Here is an 8,134-nt window from a genome sequence, read left to right on the forward strand (position 1 = left end):
GGCAATGCTGCTGCTAAGTTACTTCAGTCGTGTCCGACTCTGTGCGACCCCATAGACGGCAGCCCACCAGGCTCCCCCGTCCCTGGGATTCTCCAGGCAAGAACACTGGAGTGGGTTGCCATTTCTTTCTCCAATGCAGGAAAGTGAAAAGTGAAAGTGAAGTCACTCAGTCGTGTCCGACTCTTTGCGACCCCATGGACTGCAGCCCACCAGGCTCCTCCGTCCATGGGATTTTCCAGGCAAGAGTACTGGAGTGGGATGCCATTGCCTTCTCCTTTATGGCAATAACAACCCCCAAATTTCAGTGACTTAACAAACATTTATTTCTCATCCACGTGATCACAAATGGGCTGGCAGGAGGTCTCAGCCCACCGTAATCACTCACTCAGATGATAGAAGTTTCATCTCAACATGTGCTTTCATCATCTCCAGAGTGGTGAGAAAGGAACATGTAAACTTCATGCAGCCTCTTGAAGATTCCGTCTAGAACTGTCCCATGTCACTCCCATTTGCATTGCATTGTCAAAGCAAATCTTATTGCTACATCCACTGTCAAGGGGGGTGATGACTCAAAGAGGAACTGGAATAATGGTAAGCGGCCCTAATGACTACCACAGTGACAAGATTTATTTTAGGATATAAATGTCATGACTCTTTGAGTCACCTCTGACTACTTCCCCCTTCAATTATGTAGAATTCTGTTTGTATAAGGCAGACATAAAGACTTTATATCCCATAAATCCTCATAAACCTCACCAGAAGGACAATTCAAATTGAGCTTCCCACCCCACCCCAGCCCACCCCCAGCCAGAGCGGTACTGGTCTTGCAACTCAGTGGCAAGCCGCAGTGTCCGAGCTCTGTTCTGCTGGATGGGGTTTGTTAAAGCTGTCAAGAACAAGGCTTACTTCAAGAGATACCAGGTAACGTTCAGAAGACAGCAAGAGGGCAAAACTGACTACTATGCTTGGAAATAACTGGTAATCCAAGATAAAAATAAGTACAGCACACCAAAATACAGAATGATCGTTTGTGTAATGAACAGAGATATCAATGTCAGACTGCTTATGCCTGTATAGAAGGAGACCTGATCATTTGTGCAGCTTATGCTCATGAACTCCCAAAGTATGGTGTGAAGGCTAGCCTGACAAATTATGCTGTGGCACATTGTACTGGCCTGCTGCTGGCCTGCAGGCTTCTGAATAGGTTTGGTATGGACAAAATTTACGAAGGCCAAGTCAAGGTGACTGGAGACGAATACAATGTGGAAAACATTGATGGTCAACCTGGTGCCTTCACCTGTTACTTCGATGCAGGACTTGCCAGGACTACTATTGGGAATAAAGTTTTTGGGGCCCTGAAGGGAGCTTGCAATGAAGGTTTGTCTAGCCCTCACAGTACCAAATGGTTCCCTAGTTATGATTCAGAAAGCAAAGAATTTAGTGCTGAGGTACACTGAAAGCACATCATGGGGCAGAATGCTGCAGATAACATGTGTTATCTGATTGAAGAAGAGGAGGGTACTTATAAGAAACAATTCTCTCCATTCATAAAGAACAACATAACTCCATACATGATGGAGGAGATGTATAAAAAAGCTCATGCTGCAATACAAGAGAATCCAGTGTATGAGAAGCCTAAGAAAGAAGTTAAAAAGAAAAGGTGGAATCAGCCCAAAATGTCACTTGCCCAGAAGAAAGATCAGGTAGCTCAGAAGAAGGCAAGCTCCTTAGTCCTCAAATGAGCTGCCAAGAGTTAATAAACCAGACCACAAACTTCTATCAAGATTTTTCAGATAAAGACAATAATAAACTTATTGAACAAGCAAAAAAAAAAAAGTAAAAAAAACATTGAGCCCCAGATAGATGCTCTAGGAAACCCAACACTGAAGGGGAGGGTATTACTCAGAATCTTTTGGGATTCAAGAGATAGAAATACAATTCAAACTAGCATGGGCAAAAACATAACCAAATTCAAAAAGAGCTCTGGCATACCAGGCTTCAAAGTGAGACTGGATTTCAGGGCTTAAATACTGTTAGTCTTCCTTCTCTCTGTCTTTCATCCCTGGTACTCTCCTTTATCAGAATATCTCAAGCTGACTTCTCCAAGCAAGAGGATGGAAGGAAAATATGACCCTCGGGAGCTGTAGGCTTACAACCAGAAAGGAACCTAGGACTCTTCCTCACCGGCTCTACTTTGAAAGATCCTAGGAAAACCACTGAAGCTGCACCATAGCAAAGTTTGTGAATTTTCAAAGATTGCTCTGGCTGCTGTTTGGAGAATATGTTGGATAGAAGCAAAAGTGGAAGCACCACATGACCTTGCTGGCCAACTATTTAATGAAATTCTATCTTCCCTCACTTTCTGTGACATGGAAGCATTTAGGTCTCTGGTAGAGGCTAAGAAGCTTTTTAGATTCATTTCTATTGTTATCACAGATCACCTCTTGGGTTCTTCATGAACTACAAACAATGGGGGCAGTAATCCAGAGTATTATTATTCTGAGCCTGGTGTTGGAACCCAAGTGGAAAAGTTTCACAGACTGATTCTGGGTATTTCTCTTTTCCATACTTAAATCCTAACCTTATAGTTACAACTTACTTCTCTGCTGAGCCTGCTGTTACTAATCTGCTCAAAAACAGCCACTGCTTTTTACATTAACTTAACAAGTTGTCCACAATACTGCTTCCGTTTACTTTTCCACAGTTTTTCCCCTGATTTTTACTACTCAAATGTAAGTTAGTGCCTTTTCACAAAAGACTCAGAAAAATTCAGATGTGTGTAGAGGGAAATGTGGTGGCCCCCCCCTCACCTCCTCCACTTCCCTCTCCAGAAGTGACAAGTTCGGCAGTGAAACTGACCAGGACACTATGGTCCTCCCCCTCCCCCCAACCCCCATGTCCTCCACTTGCCTTTTGTCTGTAGAAAAACTTTAGTCAAAGAATAAATTTAATCGGAGAAATGATAAAATGCAGAAACAAAGGGAAAGAAATCAAATGGGACAAAATAATAACAGTTTAGTCACTAAGCAAAGTCAAGGACCTTTTATTCCTTCTCAACAGCTATAGATGATATTCTAATCCATGTCCTTTGAGCTGCTTTGTAGATACCAAAACTGCCACCAGGTGGAAATTAAGTAGGCCAAAAAGTTTGTTTGGGTTTCCTCATAAGGTGTTATGGGAAAATCCAAATGAACATTTTGGCCAACCTAACGCATGATGGCCAGACTGTAGCCATGACATAAGTTGCTCCATCTTGCACAACTCTGAGAACTGATCTCAAAGAAATGAGAACAAACTGACCTTGGAACTAAAGATTAGCTATACTTAATCAAGATGATGCTGATCAGACCACCACATGACTAATTTCAAGGTGATTGTCAGAACTGACTGTGCTATTCTGCACGCAGCCTGCTCCCTCCACCTTTGCACCCCTGAAACTCCCCTTTAAAAGCTCTGGCCCACTGATTGTCAGTGGGGAGTCATTTTTTGGACATGAATTCACCCTCTCCCCCAATTGCTGGCCTCCAAAATAAAGCAAACTTTTCTTTCAATCTTGCCTCTCAAATATTGGCTTTTCAGAGGCAAGCAGCTGACCTGACTGTGTCTCCTTTCAGTGCATTTATCCTATATACTTAAAAAAAAAATGTGGAAGTCTCTTTCTATAAATGTAACAGGAATTATATATATTATTTGGCCAATTGCCAAATACTCTAACACATATGGTATTATTACTTAACATATGCCTTACCTCATCATTTCAATATGTCCAGCTGCCTCATTCTTTTTAAGAACAAACTGGTACTCATAAGGTGGATGAAGTACAGTAAAGGTCCATGATCCTTTTAAATGCAGGTCTAGATTCCAAAACACTCTGAAAACTGAAAGTTTTCAAAAAGCTGGCAGCAAAATCCTTTGGTGGTAAAACCTGACCTGAACTAACATGAAGATTTTCAGTCTATAAGTATCTTACTTAATGAATATTCATAATTTTTATTGCAGAAATAATAATGTGTTTGATTAGGACATGTTGTCCCAGACCCCACTAGGGATATGACATAATAAATAACAAAAAGTTCTGAAATATGAAATGTCTGCCCCAAGAGTTTCAAATAAATGACTGTGATTCTGTAGCTTAGGAATTTGGGTCTGTGTGTGTGTGTGTGTGTGTGTGTATTTGCAGTTTCTTAAGAGAAGTTTATGAAACTTGTAAAACTTTCTACTGCTGCTAATTAACATTTATTGCCTGCTCATTATGTGCCAAACACTGTTTCACTGTTTTCTGTAAACTAATGTCATGCTCACAACAATACTATAAAGTTAATATAAGTATTATTATAATCTCCATTTTATTGATAAGAAAAACTGAGTTGCAAGGAGGCTACGTCATTTGTATAACTTCTACAGTTAATAACTTAAGCAGGCACAAATTAATCTAAACCTATTTGGTACCAGAACTTGTGTACTCAACCCCTTGTGCTATTTTACCTTTATGCTCTCTGAGAATAATGTAGCAAACACAGCCAGATCTTTACATTTTGTCCCATTTGCTTGACATCACTCTTTTTTAATGAAACATTACAGATAGGTTAGAAACCCTCATATACCTATCCAATCCCATTCTCTTTCCTCCTGGAGATAACTATCTTCAGTTGGTATTTATCATTATACGTATGTTTTTATACTTTTACATAAAAACATATAGTATTGTTCTGCATATTTTAAACTTTCCATATGGTAGGGAAGGGATGCACCTGAAAAAAGAAAGACTCATAGTGCTTCAAATGACTAATCTTCTATTTCAAACCAAGTAGTGACTGTGTTTATTTCCTTGTAATTCTTTAAACTGTATTTATATTTGGAATTGTATATATTCAGTTCAGTTCAGTTCAGTTGCTCAGTAGTGCCTGACCCTTTGCGACCCCATGGACTGCAGCATACCAGGCTTCCCTGTCCGTCACCAACTCCCAGAGCTTACTCAAACTCCTGTCCATCAAGTCGGTGATGCCATCCAACCATCTCATCCTCTGTCATCCCCTTCTCCTCCAGCCTTCAATCTTTCCCACCATCAGGGTCTTTTCCAATGAGTCAGTTCTTGGGATCAGGTGGCCAAAGTATTGGAGTTTCAGCTTCAGCATCAGCCCTTCCAGTGAATATTCAGGACTGATTTCCTTTAGGATTGACTGGTCGGATCTCCTTATGAGGCTTTTAAATATTTTAAAGAAAATTGGTATTAATATTAATAATATTGGACTATTAAAAACTATACCCATGAAATGAGAACACTATATTCAATGAAACCCTAATCTAGCATTACTGTGAAGGTTTTTTTTTTTTTTTTTTTTTTTTCAGATGTGATTACCATCTATAATCGGACTTCCCTGGTGGCTCAGACGGTGAAGCGTCTGCCTAAAATGCGGGAGACCCAAGTTCAATCCCCGGGTCGGGAAGATCCCCTGGAGAAGGAAGTGGCAGCCCACTCCAGTACTCTTGCCTGGAAAAGCCCATGGATGGAGGAGCCTGGTAGGCTACAGTTCATGGGGTCGCAGAGTCGGACACGACCGAGCGACTTCACTACCATCACTACTACCAGCATCTATAATCAGTTGACTTTACATAAAGGACATTTTCCTGAGTAATCTTGGTGAATCTTAGCCAATCAGTTAAAAAGTTTTAAGAACAGAGCTGAGGATTCCCTGAGGGGGGAAAAATATATTTATTTCATCTGTGGAATTCAGGATCAATTCCTGCCCCAGAAACCCCAGTCTGCCCTTCCTGACAGCCTGTCCTCTAAGTCTCAGACTTGCCTCATTAGCCCCCACACTCATGGAAGGCAATATTCCCTGCAATAAAAATGTTTTACACACACATATCCTATTGGACACATATCCTACTATATATCCCACTGTTTCTCTGCTGGAACCACGACTGATACTGATACAGGACAGAAAAAATACTGAAAGATGATGACCATAAACTTCCCAAATTTGGTGAAAAACATTAAGTGACAGATCCAAGACTCTCAATAAACCCCACGTAGGACGGGGAGCCTAGTGGGCTGCCGTCTATGGGGTCACACAGAATCGGACAGACTGAAGCGACTTAGCAGCAGCAGCAGCAGGGTAAACAGAAAGAAAGCCGCACCCAACAGTGTTTGAAGCCCAAGATAGAGAAGCACCCTACCAACTCACACTGATGAGTCATGCAGAAGAGAATCCGATTTGGAGGACATTCTGACCTGTTCTGTAGGACTTGGAGTAGCAAGCCCACCTGGAAAGACGTCCAGAATTCCTAAGGCATTGGGCTAATTTTAAAAATCTAGGAACATCCCTGGTGGTACCGTGGGTAGGAATCAGCCTGCCAGTGCAGGGGACACGGGTTCAATCTTGGTCCGAGAAGATTTCACATGCCATGGAGCAACTAAGCCCATGTACCACGACTACTGAGCCCACGTGTCCTAGAGCCCACGCTCACAGTAAGAAAAGCCACTGCAGTGAGAAGCACGCACGCCACAACTGGAGAGTCGCCCCGGCTGTCTGCAACCAGAGAAAGCTCACGCACAGCAACAAAGACTCATCACAACCCAAAATAATAAAACAAATAAATAAATCATCTAAACCTGGAGAGGTAGTTCGATCTTGGGATAGGTTCAAACCCTAAGTGTGAGTGGCTGGTGCTTCCCCACAATTGGGAGGAGATTTAAATGTCAAGGTTTTAAATAAAGAAACATACTTTAGGATGGAATCAAGGCTAAGAACTGGTACTACATGCCAAGGTACAATGTACTTTCTAACACTCTCCCCCGGAACTTAACCTATCCATCCAATCACAAAGAAATCTGAACAAGCCCTGCTCTCACCCAGCCTATACCACCTGAAACATTACACTGTGGCAGAGAGTAAAGACAGTATGAATTCCCAGTAATCTACTAGTTCAGAAGGGAGAAGGGAAAAAAAATGCCGAGCCACCACTTTAGTACCTTTAGTACCTTTAGTACCTTTGCCCAAGTTTACCAACATTGTAGGTTACTTAGTCAGACACGACTGAGCAACTTCACTTTCACTTTTCACTTTCATGCATTGGAGAAGGAAATGGCAACCCACTCCAGTGTTCTTGCCTTGAGAATCCCAGGGACGGGGGAGCCTGGTGGGCTGCTGTCTGTGGGGTCGCACAGAGTCGGACACAACTAAAGCGACTTAGCAGCAGCAGCTCCCTCTCTTAGGAAGAATGAGAAAAGAAATAGAGAGAAATGGTCTCCTTCAGTTGTAGAGTAGAAATGCCTTCCCCTGTGTAGAAACAAGGGGAGAAATAAACTGGTCTCTTCTCCCAACTAGATTATACATTTCTTAAAGTCAGAAAACTGACTTATATAAACTTCTGTGTTTATCACAGTTTCAAGCAGTGAGCTGGACATATAATACAGAGTGAGCAAATATGTATCGATTTAACCATTCTATATTTATTGTGTGTGCATGACATGCAGACTAAACATAATTTTAATTCTAATTTTACCTCATATTTGAACAGTGACCAACAACTTATAAAACATGTACATATACATTATCTCATTCAGTCTTCACAGCAACCAGTGTTATGAGTAAGGAGAATGAGGCTCAGAGGGGTGATATAATTTCTTTAGTTACAGAGCTAACAATCAGAGTCAAGACTCAAATCCACGTGATCTGAATCAGATACAATTCTGTCTCCATCATGCATGTGTGTCTGCTAAGTCACTTCAGTTGTGTCCAACTCTTTGCGACCCTATTTATTTGTTAAGCGTTTTGATGTCCTTTAAGAAGAAAAGGATGTTGCCCATGAAGTCTGAGGCAGCTGTCTGAAATGCCTCCGCCAGGTTTGGCAACAGCTGTCTCAGCTTGACATCTCACGGGGTGCCTGTCAGAGCCCCACCTTGGGGAATGACAAGTTTAATGAAGAAAAATCCAACCTTCCACCTGAACTCCTAGCTTTGCAAACGCAATTGACATCTGACAGGCTTAGAGGCCCTCACTGCAGGGAATGGCATGACCCTAGCCTCTCAGCTCATAGATTATGTGTTTGGCAGCTTTCTCTGCAATTGGCTGTCAACATGTGTGCCCTCTCCAGATCTTACTTCCTCATCCCAATGCTAACTTAGCGG

At 41.8% G+C, this 8,134-nt stretch overlaps 1 pseudogene; it reads left to right on the forward strand.

Moving 5' to 3' along the window:
- Nucleotides 1–858: 858 nt before the first annotated feature.
- LOC102410628 lies at nt 859–1,742 on the forward strand (annotated as a pseudogene).
- The last annotated feature ends 6,392 nt before the right edge of the window (nt 1,743–8,134 follow it).

Source organism: Bubalus bubalis, chromosome 3 (assembly GCF_019923935.1).
Source record: "Bubalus bubalis isolate 160015118507 breed Murrah chromosome 3, NDDB_SH_1, whole genome shotgun sequence".
Lineage (NCBI taxonomy): Eukaryota > Metazoa > Chordata > Mammalia > Artiodactyla > Bovidae > Bubalus > Bubalus bubalis.